Source organism: Peromyscus leucopus, chromosome 12 (assembly GCF_004664715.2).
Source record: "Peromyscus leucopus breed LL Stock chromosome 12, UCI_PerLeu_2.1, whole genome shotgun sequence".
Taxonomy (NCBI): Eukaryota; Metazoa; Chordata; class Mammalia; order Rodentia; family Cricetidae; genus Peromyscus; species Peromyscus leucopus.
Genome location: NC_051073.1, coordinates 6,218,616 through 6,234,814, shown reverse-complemented (window position 1 = coordinate 6,234,814; position 16,199 = coordinate 6,218,616). Strand labels below are relative to the sequence as shown.

Below are 16,199 nucleotides of genomic sequence, written 5' to 3'. Positions count from 1 at the left end.
ACAACCACATACTTTTTCTTTTTGTCATAAAAGGGCGGAAGCTATGGGAAGAATGCAGGAAGAATGTGGGCCTAACCGACAGGCCTGTCTCGGCAGCCTCTGCGCCCACGGGTGTGGGTGCTTGCTGCAGACCACCGGGCACCCAGAGGGCCCCAACTCCTCCTCCTAACTACCAGCCTTGGAGGATCAGTCCTTCCCACTTCCCAGCCTCATTAAAGTATTGACGCCTTCTCTAGGTGCTGTGCAGAGTCAGCCTTCGAATGTCCAGAAGTTAGGCCGCACTGAAAGCTTTTTTCAAAGCACTATTAAAGTCAGTAATTACGGAGAAGATATGCAACCGGAACAAACAGGGCATTTATCCCTCCACAGAAAAAAGAAAAGAAAAAGAAAAAAAAGCCAAGGCTCCTCCGATGAACGAGTGTTGCTTAATTTCAAAGCCCGGAGCCTCGCTGCCAACTCTGGGGTTATGTAAGAAACCAGTTACGGTGTTTGCTTTGCCAAATCACCCAGGGATGCCAGTCCCAAAAGACTTAGATCCATTTATTCTAAAAATGTTTGCAACACTGAGCGGTAGGTGTGTGTCAAGACCAGGGGAAATGGCGCCTTTGGGTGCTGCGTGGGGAGTCATACTCTGCGTCGCCGTGTATCACACCCCACTCCTCCAAGGAGCCCCGGACGAGGCTGCTCCCTCTTAGCTAACCCCCACACTTCCTCCTTTTGTCTTCTCCTGAAGCCCACCGTGGCAAAGTTAAAGGGGGTCAGAGGAGAAGAAGCAGCCTGATTTCGTGTGTGCGAGCATACATGTGTGTTCGCACATGTGCACACAGGCTAGAGAGCAACCTTGGATGTTGTTTCTCAGGAAACAGACACTGGCCTGGAGCTTGCCAAGGGGGTCAGGATCTGCCTGTCCCCACTTCTTCAGTGCCGGGATGCACCCACCCTCACCCCCAGATTTTTCACATGGGGTTCTCAGGATCAAAGGTAGTGCAAGGTGAGCACTCTCCCTCCGGAGGTGCCGCCTCAGTCCGTCATCCTGTCTTCTTGTAAATCACGACCCGGGTTAAGTGTTGTGGGCAGAGCCGGGCCGTTCCTGTCCGTCTGAGACAATGGAGCTGGCTCACTGAAATGGGCAATTTTGATTTCATTATGTCAATGAAGATGGGGGGGATAAAGTTCGCCAAGGTAGAAGAATATTGCTCAACTCTTTCTCACAGAGGTGACACATCTTCCACGAGGCTGTCCCTGGAGCTGCACAAAACATGTCCTTCTGTTCCTGTGTCTGAACGGATTGGCTTTGTCTAAATCAAATTTCACTCAGTGAATGTGAGACTTGCAGATGCTGTTCAGAATAGAGGGCTGCTTCAGGTGACAGCTGGCATTATGCGGGAGACTGGAACAGGGTGCCATCCAGCAATGAAATCCCTGGTCACACAGTGTTCTAGAACCGTGGCCTAAGGCGGAGAGTGCACCTAGGATCTGTCAGCAGAGAAGGTGTCCTTGGCTGCAGCTCCAGGGACGAGGGGCTGACTGGAGGGCTTCTGTGTCACCGGGGAGCCTGGCTCCTCAGGAGCACTGAGGTGCCTCCTGTTAAAGGGTACAGAGCACGGGGGTGGGGGCGGGGTATGGGTCCGGGAGCACCCATCTCTGTGGAGACAGCACCCCTTCATATCCACGTCACTTCCCTGCATGCTGTCTCTTCCACATGAACCCAGATTCTAACTAAAGCTCCCACAGGGAAAGGAATCACCCTTTAGGTCATGACATGTCCTTACCGAGAAGAAAACTGGTCAGCACTTTATTTATTTATTTGTGTTTGTTGTGGTGATCTTTTGTATACCCCAATAAAGCTTGCCTGAGGGTCAGAGGACAGAGCCTGCCAGTAGATTAGACATAGAGGTCAGACAGTGGTGGCTGTACTCGGAAGGCAGAGATCTGTCTGGATCTCTGCGAGTTCAAGGCCACACTAGAAACAGGGCCAGGCAGTGGTGGCACACACCTTTAATCCTATCACTCGGAAGGCAAAGATCTGTCTGGATCTCTGTGAGTTCAAGGCCACACTAGACACAGGGCCAGGCAGTGGTGGCACACACCTTTGTTTGTTTGTTTGTTTATTTGAGACAGGGTGTCTCTGTGTAGTCCTGGCTGTTCTGGACCTCACTTGGTAGATCAGGCTGTCCCAGAACTCAGAGATCTGCCTGTCTCAGCCTCCAGAGTTGCTGGGATTAAAGGCGTGTGGCACCATTGTCTGGCTATTTTTGAGACAAATAACACTTATATTTTTAAAGGTGAACATTCTTGCTTGAATGTTCCCTGTGGTTTGGGAGACAGCTGCCTTCTTTTGAGACAGAATCTCAGGTATCCCAGGCTGGTTTCAAAGCTCTGATCCCCCTGCTTTTACTTCCAGAGTGCCAAGATTACCCGTATGCTCCACTATATCTGGTTTATGTGGGGCTGGGGACTGAACCCTGGGCTTCCTTCGTGACCGGCAAACACTGTACAAAAGACCCCCACCCACCCACCGGAAGCTGCACCATCGATTGATCTTTATTTGCTAGTTAAGGGGGAGGGATGGAGGGCAACAGTGCTTGCTGCAAAGGTCGTCATTGAAAAGCACACGAAAAGCTGTGCTCAGAACAGGAAACCTGAAGCCAGGCGCTAGAGGAGCAACAGCCACTTCAGTCACCCAAAGCGCTAGGCTGTGAGCATTCATTCTTCCACGGAACCATGGGAGCCCGGAAGGAGCCTCTCCAGCTTGCCTTGCCCTAGGCGGACCTGCTCAGGCCAGCGGCTTCTGTGAGGGTGAATCGCTGTTCAGTGAAGTCCATCCCTCCCCTGTTCTGGAGGCTACGGAACCATGAGGAGGTGAGAGACCAAGCTGGGGAGCACAGGCTACTGAGAGGGTCTTTGGGGGTTACAGCCCCCCTCTCCTCTAGGTCGAGCTCTCTGCGTCCTGTGTCACTTATCACAAGCTCCCACGACACAGACCAAGGCAAGTGTCCAGCCACCATGCTTTCTCTGACCCCATGGACTATGCGCTCTAATCCCCAAGCCCCGCCCCCGGCCCCACCCTTCCGGTTGCTTCTGTCAGGCATTCCATAACAGCAGTGAGGAAAGGCATGAACAAAGGCCATAACGGGAGAGACAGTGTCTGAGAATCAGAACCTTAGCGTTTATAGGTCCCTACAGATTAGCTTGTGATGAACAGATGCATTGGGGGAGGGTTGAAGGGAGTTCCAGGATGAGATATTTTCAAGATTTATTTCAAGTGGGTGAGTGTTTTATCTGTACAAATGTAAATATACCACTACATATGTGCCCAGTGTCCATGGAGGCCAGAGGAGGGCATCCCCGGGAACTGGAGTTGCTAATGGTCATAAGTCATCATACGGTGCTGCTGTGGAACATGGATCCTATCTAAGAGCAGCAAGCGCTCTTAACTGCTGAGCCATCTCTCCAGTCCCCAAGGATTTTTAAAGATACGTTAAAAAAAAAATCTTGGGAAGACAGTATTTTAAACTGTTTATGTAAAGATGTAGGACATATTTGATCAATCACCTTATATTGAAAATAACTATAAAAACCATTCAACCTGGTTTTATCTTTTTAAGAAATATCTTAGGATGAGCCAACATTCTGAGAAATGGTCATGGAGGCTCTATACTGCCCTCACCTCGATATGGGAGGGCGATTTTTGGTACCTACAGTGATCAACTTTGTCAGCTCAACCAACCAGTTGCCTGACACCTGGTTCCCCCACAAAAGAGGTTCTTGTATAAGACAGCTTATGGGCTGCTGAGGTGGCGGCGGCGGCGAGGGGCGGGAGGAGGGAAGGGGCAGGCCCAGGTAGATGGAGAGCTACACTGTGCCTGGCCCCCATGGACACCTTTTTGAACCTGTGGGGAGTCCCAAGGATGGATACCTCTCCCTGGAGCAGGAGGGGTGCTCAGGGGTGAGTACAGTGGTTCCCCTCAGCTCAAGTGGTCCCCAAAGATGGCAACGGCTTAAGGCAGCTGGTGGGACAATCTTCATCCTGAAGAGTCAATGTCCCTGGTACCAACCGACCAAAAAGGCATGAGTTCAAGGAGATAGAAAGTTTCACCATTAATCACCTGACACACAGGGCATTGTTTGAACCACAAGAAAGTGGACAGATCTTTCAGACAGGTTATCAGCTCATCTACCGAGGTAAATAACTTGAAAGGAAGTGGAGAAAGGGAGTGTGAACTTTTAGTAATGTCCACTGAAACCCTCAGACTGACCAACAACTCACTCCTAGGAGCTTAGTTTAAGAAAATTCTCATGGCAGTGGACTAAGATATAAATGTGCCTTTTGGGGCACATGAGTATCTATCTAACTAATGACCAGACAATAAAAAATTAAAAAATGCTAAAATGTATTTTAAAAAAGATGCTAAATCCATTGAATAAAGAACAAAGACATTTAGGAAGGGCATGAAAATGTTTAATATAAAAAGATGCTAACATTTACTGTCAAATCATTAGTGTTAATAATTATTAATAGTACTATTGGGACAATTTTGGTGAAGAAAAAGAACATAGTAAATAGAAATAATTAGGAAGATTGATGTGTTTTCTCATGGCTTATTGTATTTACAAAATTTCTACAATGCATATTGATTACTCTTTGAATAACAAAAAAGCCCCCCCCCATTCGCCCACTTGATGCTGTATCTTGATGGTCAAGGTTAACAGATACACTACATAAAGTTCAAGGCTAGAAGACTGCTTTGGTATTGGGGCCATTAATTTATATTGCATTTATTAGTCAAATTCCTCACCTTGGTGATTTCTTTTGGTCTTGTATGTGTGCACATGGGTATATAGGCATGTGTGTGTAGGCCAGAGAAATAATCCCAGCTGTAGTTAGTTTCTCAGGGGTGTTATCCACCTTGTTTTCATGAGACAAGGTCTCTTTCATTGGCCTGCAATTCACTAGGTAGGTTTGGCTGGCCGGTCAGGGAGCCCCAGGAGTTCACCTGTCTCTGCCTCCCCTTTCCACCAGTGCTAGAATTACAAAGACACACTACCATGCCCAGCTTCCTGTAAGTGGTTTCTGGGAGTCCAACACAGGTTTTCATGCCTGCAAGGCACTCTACTGACTGAGCTATTACCCCAGCCCAAGCCTGGTGTTTTTAATATATTGATATTTTGTACTGTCAGTCATTGATTTTTCTGAATCCTTTTTTAAACCAAAATTTTACCAAAACTATTTATTTGACTTAAAAAAACAAACAAACAAAAAACCTGTTCTACAAACCATCTTTAGTGAAATACCTAATTAATGAGTTGTGCTAGCTGAAGTGTTTGCGGTACAATCAGGGGCATCCATGTGCCAGGGGACAGTCATTTGATTGTCCTGTGATGTGTCGTAGGTGGCTGGGCCAACCTCTGCATTAGTGTGAGCAGACCTTAGAACACAGAACATTCTCCTGACTCCAGTGTGAGGCCGCAGTGAGAACCCAACACCCACTGGGAGGTCTCCTGTGTGGACATTGCACTTGGATCCTTGCTCACCTGCTTCCACTTCTCTAGAGCTCTGGGATCATGCCAGACATGCATCCCCCCCCCCCCCCCGCCTCCGCCATGGCCCCTTCCTTGGAATCACCCTTCTAACGACACTGGAATGTTACTCAACAAACTTTCCCCATTACAGTGCTAATGATAACAGCTGTTTAATGTGCAAGGCCTTCTAAGAGGACTTCTATTTAATCAGCAAATTCTGGAGATCAAAGTCTCAACGCCAAAGGAATGTATTGCTAAAGGGAAAATTCCAGGCAAGAAGTTAGTTACAGGGAAAAACTCTCAGGACCCACAAAGGCCTGGACCTACATCAGTCATGCTTTCAAGTCTCAAAGAAAATGATGAATTGTCCATCCAGCTATCACTTATTATAGATCTGTTTTGTGTTCTAGTTTGCTTTTTTTGTTGCTGTGATAAATGCCATGACCAAAAGCAACTTGGGGAGGAAAGGGTTTATTCCAGGTCAAAATCTATCACTGAGGGAAATGAAGACAGGAACTCAAGCAGAAACTGAAGCAGAAACCATGGAGGAACGTTGCTTGCTGGCTCCCACTCAGCCAGAATCCTTACGAAGCCCAGGCTCACTTCCACAGGGATGGTGCCGCCCACAGTGGGCTGAGCCCTCCCACATCAGCCATTCATCAAGACAGTCTTCCACAGACACGACCACAGGCCAAATCTTGTTCATACAATTCTTCAGTTGAGGTCCCTCGTCCCAGGTGGCTCCAGGTTGTGTCAAGTTGACACTAAAACGAAGGAGCACACCATGCTAGGGCCAAAGGACTCCATCGATCATCTTGTAAAGGAACCCCAGATTCTTAGCTCTTACCACATTACGATCGATTTCCTCCACTAAACCAAGGGCAGACAAAACTACATTCCCCAGAGCACTAAACTCCCTCGCAAGCATTTGCTGAAGGGTACATAGCACCCAGTACGGGCTTTCCCTGGAGACCTGTATGGGAGGAAGGCACAGTTACTCCTTCCAAAACTTCCCAGCCAAATCAGTCAAGACAAACAAGCCAAACCTCAGCCATTACCAAGGGTGTAGTACAGTACCGAACCGTCTACCAGGGGCTCTGAAAACCTACGGCACAATTCTTGGCCACACAGGAGCTTACCACTGCAGCTTGGGAGACGGACTGACGGCGAGGGCTGGGGGAACAGCTCAGGTGGTGAGGTTCTTGCTCTGCAAGCATGACGATTGGAGTTCAGTCCCCCAAACCCAGGTCTTTTCTTTTCAAGCTGGGCATAGTGATGCACATTTGTGATCTCAGCACTTGTGAGGTGGAGAGAGAAGGAGCCCTGGGGCTCCCTGGCCAGCCAGGCTAGCCTACTGGGCAAGTTCCAGGACAATGAAAAGCCTTGCCTCAAAGAAGTAGACATTGTCTATGGAACAGCACCCAAGGTTGACTTCTGACCTCCACAGACATGTGTACATAAGTGCACACACAGAGACTCTAAAGAGACCCATGGCGTTCAAGGCTCAGGCCACAGGTTGGAAGCTGGTGGTCTACAAAGGCTAAGAAGACCAGCAGGTAATGAGCCCATCTCAATAACCACCAGTTCGATGACAGGCCGTCTCGTGGATGAGAGACTGAAGAGTAAGGTTAGGTTTCAAGTGGACAGGAAAAGCATACCTGCTTTTCTCACTCCTGTCTGAAAAGTTGATGCTTTGTGCAGAATCAAAGAAGCAGCTGCTTCTATGAAAGGGCTCGTCCACTTCATTCATTTGGAACCCTTTGAGTTTGGCAGTCTTGGATGGTTGTGGCTAAGTGGGAATACCTCACTTAAGTCTGGATTATGTTAGGGCATCCTATCTCTGCATACTTTATTTTCAAAGAAAAAAACCCACACAGGTGGCCACACTTAATATTTTGGTAAGAACATCAACATAAATAAATGAATATATTAGATAAATCTTTTTTTAGGCCATATGCTGGAACCTGGGGCTGGAGAACAGTGGACACAAGATGGGGATAGATGCAAAGCTGCAGGCCCCTGTGATGAAGATCATCTCTGCAAACACAATTTCAAAAGTCAGCTGCAACACCATCCCTCATTTCACATGGTCCTGTGGGTCAGTGCCATTCCCTCATCAAGAGGTAGTGTGCCCCCTGCCCTACAATGGGGGGGCATTATATCAGTGCTTCAGTGGACACTGGACGGGAAACATTCTCTGATGCTGACTTTAAAGACGGACGTGTCGGGGGCAAGGAATGTAAGTGCTATTAGGCGCAGGGAAGCCTTCGGCAAGGAGGATCTGACCATGCTGGGAGGCAGAGGCCCTCCACAGACTGACGGCAGTGCAGCCCAGCCACGACCCTGCCTCTAGCCTCTGAGAACCAGAGCACCCAGTGAGCATGCTTGGTCCCAACCTCCAGCCTTGTCAGACACCTGTGGTGCAAACCACACGTCTGCTGTCATTTGTTCCACAGCAACAGAAAACAGACACATCTGTTTACTGAGTCGGAAACTGTTAACAAGCCTTCCAGGTGACTAGGATTGTGCAAGCTGGAATACCACTAGTATGGATAATGGGCCCACCTGGTATAATTCTGGCCAAACTGGATTTGTTTGCTCACATACATACTTAGATTGACCACTGGACATCCTGAAAACGCCAGACTAGCCCCTCTGGACATTCCTAAACAGATGTGAGAAGTGACAAGCCCACCTATGGTTTCCATGTGCTTTCAGGAGAAAATCCAGTCTCTGGACATGAGCTACCTACCGCCAGCTACCTCTCAGCTCGGGTCCGGTCTCCCCTGTGTCTAGACTATCCTGGATCACTGAGGCTCCCCCAAGGCTGTCTTCATGTCTGGTGCCCTGAATCCAGGTCTCCTCCACAAGAGCATCTCCCTTATCTTTTCCTGGCTCGTTCCTACTTTAATAGAAAGTTAAACAGCTCACCTCTTCTTGGAAAGCCTGTCCTGGATGCCTCCTATGGGTGAGTCCTCCTTATTTTCTGGCTCAGAGGACAATGACAATGGATCTTTTTTTTTTTTTCTTCGAGACAGGGTTTCTCTGTGTAGTTTTGGAGCCTTTCCTGGAACTTGCTCTGTAGACCAGGCTGGCCTCGAACTCACAGAGATCCGCCTGCTCTGCCTCCTGAGTGCTGGGATTAAAGGCGTGCGCCACCACCACTCGGCCCAGGTTTATCTTTTTAACGGCCCAGGTTGCCCACGAGACTCCCCAGGGGCGGGCAAACAAACTTTAGCCATGCTTTCACAGCTAGGCCAGTTCTAGGCAGCCAGGAGATGGCTCCCTGACTATCTGTTGACAGAATGCCTGGATGAATCAGTCCAGAGAGCTGTAAACTCCAAAATACCGACCTGAAAAGAAGAAATGGGTTTAAAAGACATTTGATGCCATACCACTAAACACACTGGAAAACGGCTGAGATAGAAAGGTTTGCGTTTTATAGCCTTCACAATTTTCAAATTAAGGGGGATAATCCCTGATCTGTTTTAAATGACTGGAGTGGGTTCTGACTTGGGACGTAAGGCTTCCCCTGCTCCTTCCATCAGTGGGAGGGGCCTGCTGACCCTGAGAGGGCAGCAAGGGAAACCCGCGCACCCACCTCGGCTGGAGTCACAGTCCACATGGGGAGCCACCCCGTAAGTCCTTGGGAACAGTAAGCACCTGGAGTGGCAGGGAAGAGGTACCAAAGCTCCTGTGGGCAGAGGAGGGAGGGCCCTGGCTGGCCCACAGCAGAGCCATGGGATGCAGGACACGAACCTCAAGGTCTGTCCTGAAGCTCAGGAAGCTGGTCAGAGAGGACTTTTGTTGCATGGCATCCTGGGTCTCTGGAACTTGCTCTAGCACTTGACGGCGACACCCTGGGTGCGGGCTGGATAGGCAGGCCTTCTACAGTTCAGCGTCACACAGGCTTCCAAAGGGGCGCATCCCCGTGGGAAACCAAAGCACCGTGCAGAATCAAGGCCAAGTCACAAAGTCAGCTCCAGCTCCGGCTCCCTTCCCCCACCCCAGGGTCAGTACCACCTCAGGTGGGTTTCTGGCTGAGTGGGCCATTCTGGAGGGTCGCGCACATTGTCTCTCAAAGCTCCGTCAGAAACCCCACCGTCTGCTCACAGAAGGTGGACTGCTCCCACACTAAAGGCCATTTCAGAAAGGGGGCAGTGAACGGTGGGCTCTGCAGCGGAAGGGGCGGGCACCAAGGCATGCTTGGTGCGTGTGCCTGAGGAGAAGGAGGCTAGGCAGCGCACGGGGTAGGAAGGCCCAGTGTCCTAATATGCTGAGCCCTGTTTTCACTCAGCGTTTCTCAACAGAAGACATTTGGGATGAAACAGTCTCTCTTTGTGTGGCCCTGTGTGGCCTTCCCCCCACATCCCCAGCATTTCCCCCACGGCCCCTTCTCCTGATTGTCCTCAACACCAGCCACTGTCCTCTATTTGTTCCCGAAATTGCGAAGCCTTCCAGAGATTGCCAGATCTCCCTGGGAGGGCAGCCTTAGAGAATAATAACGCTGGGATCTAAAATTAAGCAGGTTGCCCTAACATTCCAAGAATAGCCCCAGCACACCCAATGCACTCCTTTAATGTCTTATTCAAGAGGAAAGAATGACCTCTTTTAATCTAGAACACCTTGGAAATGCGCCGTTTCAAACAGGTCCCAAGCAGATCCTCACTTTGGCCACAACTCAAAAGTGGGTTGGCGCATGCAGGCGGAAACGCTGGAGGGCTTCTGGGATCCGGAGTGAAACGCCTCACACATACAAAATACTCTTTGGCCAACCGAAGGATGCTAACAGGAGGGGATTTACTAAGTAAAAGGGAGTGAGAAAAAACACGTTGGTGATTCAGAAAATGATTCAAGGGCTGGGAATGGGGCTCACCTTGTAGAGTGACTGCCTAGCGTGAAGGAAGTTCAAGGCCAATCTCAGCTACAAAGGGGTTCAAGGCTAGCCTAGGCTAGTAAGACTCTGTCTCAAAAACAAAACAAAAGCAAACAAAAACCCAAAAGATTTAAGATCGTTTCAGGCCAAATGGTTTTTTGTTGTTGTTGTTGTTGTTGTTTTCTCCTGCTTCATTAAAGAAAACCCCACTTCATAACATCTTTTTACTCCGGCCCATTCCTAAGCCAGGAACCAGTTACACTCTGGATCTAAGAGGAAATGACGCTGAAAAGCTGATCTTATGGTATGATGACAGTTTCTTCCTTATTTGAAAAAAATAAGGAAGTTAGTTTAAAAAAGCTAGCAACTTTGTTTCAAACTAAGTAGGCTCTAACTGACATTTGCTGCTATAATTAAATTACTGGAAACCCCCAAATGCTAGAGTATCAACATCCCTCCTGTTTATTCTAGAACTCAATGGAAAAAACAAATGCTTACATGAAGACCTCCTGCAATTCAAAAGTCAACCACCCTTGTCTTTGCAGCCTGAAAACCCAGGCAGCCCTGTCCAGTACCATTACTCATGCAGTTAACTGCAGCTCAGAGTAAAGCTGGAAGCTACAGACAGCAGCCTGCAGACCAGGAACTCAATAGGAGGAAGCAGGTTTAGAATAGCAACGGGTGCCCCCCACGCCACCCCGAAATATTTCACAAGAAATGTTTGATTCCATTTCAGATGTGGAAAGAGAGCATGTTTTTCCCACCAAGACTGGAAACAGGAAAGGTCAGGGGCCGTAACCTATGACCATGTCCTATCTGGAAACTGAAGACAGCGGAGCCAGTGACTAGTCAGGAAGGCATGACTTAGGAGAAGTGACTGAGCAGTGGGGGTGTGCCTGATGAGGAAACTCAGCTCAAAGGCTGTGCGCGGGTCTGTATGCAGGAGAGAGAGTCACACAGTATACAAGACGGGGAGTTTTGTGGCTTGTTGTTGTTTTCACAAAGGGAGCTGGGGGGAAGGCTTACTGGGTAAAGTATCTGTCATACATGCAGGAGTCCCCAGGACCCCCCTAAAGCTACTTACAGTAGTGCCTGTCTGGAATCACAGCTCTCCTGTGTGAGACCGGAGGCAGAGACAGGAGAACCCCTGGAAGCTGATGGCCAGCTAACTTGGAGGTCCACAGTGGTGAAGTGGGAGACTGTCTCCAACAAGGTGGAAGGCAAGTCCCGCCCCCAAGGCTGTCCTGTGACTTCTACTCATGTTGTATGGTATGTGCACACCTGCCCTTATATATGCGTGTGTGTGTGTGTGTGTGTGTGTGCATGTTTGCACACACGTGCACGCATGCACACGCATGCACGCACGCAAAGATAAAGTAACAACATTCTCACTTAAGGACTCAAAGCACCATGGGACAGCTGCTGCTACCATGAACAGAATCACATACAGAGGAACTGGCCAGGGACTCCCACCATACAGGCTCCGACAGTGACCTCTGTCAAACCAGAACAAGAGTCTCCACCAGAGCCAGAGCCTCTTGAGGCTGGAGCTTCCCTGTGGCCTGCTGCTCCTCTCCAGCACGGATGACCACTCTCCTCTCTCACGTGCTCCCTGGGAACACACCACAGGAGATACACGGGAGTCAACCTATGACACAGGTAGGTAAATGGGCCAGCCTGATTTCCCCACTGCTGTGGAATGAACTGTCTTCCACCATTATGGCCATTGGTGGAAGGGACTGTGGCAGATGAGGTCCTGTAGATGGGAATAGCTCCTCATAGGAAGAGACCAGGGAACCTCCTCCCTCCCCTCTCCTCTCCTCTCCCCTCCCCCTCTCTGTGCCACATGAGTGTCTGTAAACCAGGGCGAAGCCCTCCCCAGGAACCAGCTGTGCCCTTGGCCAGTCTACCAGAGTGATGGGAAATGCAAGTCTTCTGCGTTAAGCCACCCAATCCATGGTAGTTTGTGATAGCCTGAGCTAAGATGCCCTCAGCCACTCAGCTTTAGAACCAGGTTTTAACAGTCTATGGACTCAAGTCCAGGTTCTTGACTCACTGAGAGGCAATGAATTAAGACATTCAATGTCTTCTTTTAATTACGGCACACTTTTTGCTTTCAAACCAACATAGGAAACTGGTTTGCAAAGCTGGCTGTATGCTGGATGAGTGAAGAATTGGTCCCCTAGTCCAACGGCAATTCTTTCCAATAGTCAAACCTCAACTCTCTCCAACATCTGTCTCAGCTGAGCCTGCTAAAGGGGCTTTTTCCTCTCCCCTTGGGGAAGCGCGATAACAATGTGAAGCAGCTTCTGAACAGGTTAAAGGGTCCTGAAACACAAGCATGGTACTCTTAACGGCTTTACTGAGTTATAATGTATACGACGTTATAATAAGTCAATATAACATATATGATGATATAGTATAGTCAATATAATGTACATGATATTATAGTATAGTCAACATCTTCAGAACTGAGATATAGCTAACATATTGCTTGAGATCATGAATAATGGTTTTTACAGTTGTTTTTGTGTGTGGTGTGTGTGGTGCAGGCATGTGATTGTATGGATTCACACCTGTGCACACACATATGGTGATGAGAGAATGACATCATGTGTCTTCTCTATTATATTCCACCTTACTCCCTTAAGACAGGATCTCTCAATGAACCGGAAGCTAAACGCTGTTTTGGCTGGCTGCCAGGGAGCTTCCAGGATCCATCTGCTACCACAGCACAGCGATGGGACTCCAGCTGTCGGCAGCCATGCCCGGAGTGTTCCTTAGTGCTGGGGATTTGAACTCATGTTTGCACAGCAAATGCTCTAACCACGGCGCTGTCTCCCCAGCCCATGAGCACTGTTTTTGCTGAAAAAATACTATTCATGAGAAATTTAAACTTCCATCTACTCATAAATTTACTTAAATTCCATCTAAAACATGTTAGCAAAACATGTTAAATTCTCCCTGGGTGCCAACTAAATAAAACCCATTTTTCCAGGCTGAAGAGTACTTGCTGTTCTTGTAGGGGACCCAGTGTCCAGTTCCCAGCACCCAAATGCCTAACCCCAGTTCCAGGGGCTCCACTACCCTCTTCTGGCTTTGCATGGCCCTGCACACACATTTATACACAACACATACGTTAATGAAACTGTACACTTCCAAGCTCTCCCTGTAAACTCAGACAGAGGACTAGTTGAGAGAGGGACGCGGTGGCCACGTGATGCGTGAGTTCGCTCTGTGTGTGCGCCCTGCTCATTTGTGCGGGTCTGATGACTGTGCGGTTTGTAACTGCTGAACCGGCTCGTGGTCGAACACTAGGAGAGACGTGCTGGCTGGGGACCCAGTTGTGCTTCCAGCTGTCGGGGGCTGGGCTGTGACCGAAGCCTCGTGTCACGGTTCTCGTCATGTCTTTCACTGTCCTGTGGAGGTCAACTTCTGGTCCATGACTAAGGTGCTGTGCCCACACACGCTTGGCCTGAGTGCCGGCATGTCGTGACTCATGCCCTTGGCGGCCCTCAGAGGGTGAAAGGGAGTCAGACAGTAAGAGCCACACTTTGGTCAGCATGAGGTCACAGATGTGAAGTCCTCACGTGGGCACCATCCAGAACTTAACCTGTGATTTCATCTAAATATTGTTTTTATTTCCTTTATAATTGTCCACTTCCTAACCTGGTGGTGAGGTGATGGTCTAACATGCTCCGGGGTTTAAAAACACATCGACCAACTGATTCACTGTGGCTGCTCAGAACTACTATTAGCGGTGAGAACCCAAGACCCTAAAATGACAAGTCACGGAGGGCAACTTAGAAAACCGATGCTCACAGCCAGGGTGGCACTGACCCTCCAGCCCAGGTTCAAACAGGGCTGCGGGGTGCCTGATTTATTTCCAATGTGTATCACAGAGGGGGGTCTTAGCTCGACTGGAGACACACACAGCAGAGACCCGTAAGGGGATGAAGAAGCAGAAGCCATCAACTCCGACCAGGACGGTCCCCTGCCCCCTTCCTTGCTCTGCGGCAACACTGCTGTGGGGTGGACTGATTCTCCAGCATTACCGCTTCCTTCAGCCACTCACCCAGTCAGCCATTTGCTCCCTGGGCACCAGCCATGGTCTGGGCTCTGGCTAGGCCAAATCTTGGGGTCCAGATACAACTATGTCACCATCCCCACAGGGCACATGTGACCACCCAAAAAGACTGTCGGGGTCCCTGAGCATAGACCTAGGTATGATCTCCATGCTCCGCCCAATGTCACTGGTGTGTCGGTGACTTGAAAGCGGCCCCCGAAGCCAAGGTCGAGAGCTGCCACCCAGTCCTGCAGGCAGGGCTCTGGCACCGAGCAGCATCTCTCATCCCCTTTACTCCGCATTTTGAGACAAAGGTCTCATGAAGCTGCCCAGGCTGGCCTTGAATTCATTCTGCAAACCCAGGTGGGCTTTGAATTTGTGATCCTCCTGCCTCAGTGCACTGAGTAGTTAGGATTACAGGCTTATGTCACAGGCCCAGCTATGACTTACTACTTGTAAGTGGCAAAGTTCCACTCAAGCATTTCTCAAGAAGTCTTTGTATGGAGTCGAGTCTTCCCCAGTGGCCTGGAGTACGGTGTGGAGAATTTCAGTTCTTACTTGCAGGCACAGCTCTAGTCTGCCATCTGCCCACTAAGACGGAGGCTGAATATCCTCAAGAAGGAAGCGCCAGACAACCCAACTTGAGGAATAGATCTGTGATTCACCGTGGGTTCCGTGACCTTGGTTATGGGCCGAACAGCAGCCCTAAATGCATGTGCTGGGAGTCCAATGTCTACCACCCCCACACGAATGAACTTGAAGGGAGGCCCTTTAAAAGATGCTATGGTAAGAGGCCACGAGGGTGAGTCCTAATTCAGTCTGCCTAGTGTGATTATGGCAGACTTGGAGGTGCAAAGGGCCACTAGACAGGAAACTTCGAAGGAGACAGTAAAAAGCTAACATCCACATGCCAGGCAGAGTCACAGGAGACAGTTCCACCCCACCCACAGGTTGATCTTGAACTTATAGCCTTCAGGAATGGGAGAGAAAAGTCCCTGTTGTTGAACCCTTAGGCTGTGATTCGTGTTGGGGCACTCTTAATCAACTAACAGGGACGGCAGCAGCATAACACACGTCCATTTTGAACTAACATCTTTATCCTACACAGAAGCTCTTATCTACAGCTTCTATGGTTTCCAGGGGAAATCTTGAAGGAAATGACCGGACAGGAATGTAATGGCGGCTCCAGGGCACCTACCCCAGAGCACGAGCCTGCCTTCAGTGCCTAACTCTACTATGGAGTTGAGGGCATTCACATTCTGTCATCCAACACAGGCTGCAATTCACTCCCACATTCAACCCCGAAAATCACCAACAAGATAAAGGGGGACAGGCAGCTCTGAGTCATGAAATGCATTTCCCAAATGCCACCTTCCCGGCAGTCACTTGGAAGTCCTCCCCTAATTAGTCCAAGGGAAGTGGTACCAAGACTTTCCAAGGCACCCACCGCACCAAGAGAAACACAGGGTGGACTTGTGCCAGGAGTGACTATCTCCCTGGAGCACTGTTCCTTGTTCAAGGGTGAGGAGGAAGGCCTGCTGGCTGGCTCCAAGGTGGAAAACTCACACAGCAGTGTGTCCTTACAGAAAATATCTGTAGTTATTTCTTCCCTGGAAAAAGGGATGCCAGAGCCTGAATCACATTGTTCCGGACTTTGATGATGCTGATTTGCCGCTTTCCATTGCAGCAATCGGGGGGAAAGAGGTGTCAGCCCTGCCACGGAGATGGACCTCT

General features: G+C 49.3%; 1 protein-coding gene and 1 long non-coding RNA gene across 2 annotated transcripts in view; one reads left to right on the top strand and one right to left on the bottom strand.

The window, feature by feature from the left end:
* Positions 1-16,199, bottom strand: part of Rcan1 (regulator of calcineurin 1) — a 76,282-nt gene that overhangs the window by 9,793 nt on the left and 50,290 nt on the right. The gene's annotated exons all lie outside the window — the stretch shown is intronic.
* On the top strand, positions 9,830-13,634 carry LOC119088777. Its single transcript, XR_005092501.1, has 3 exons — positions 9,830-11,668; positions 11,797-12,058; positions 13,051-13,634. It is a non-coding gene; the product is annotated as an uncharacterized LOC119088777 (long non-coding RNA).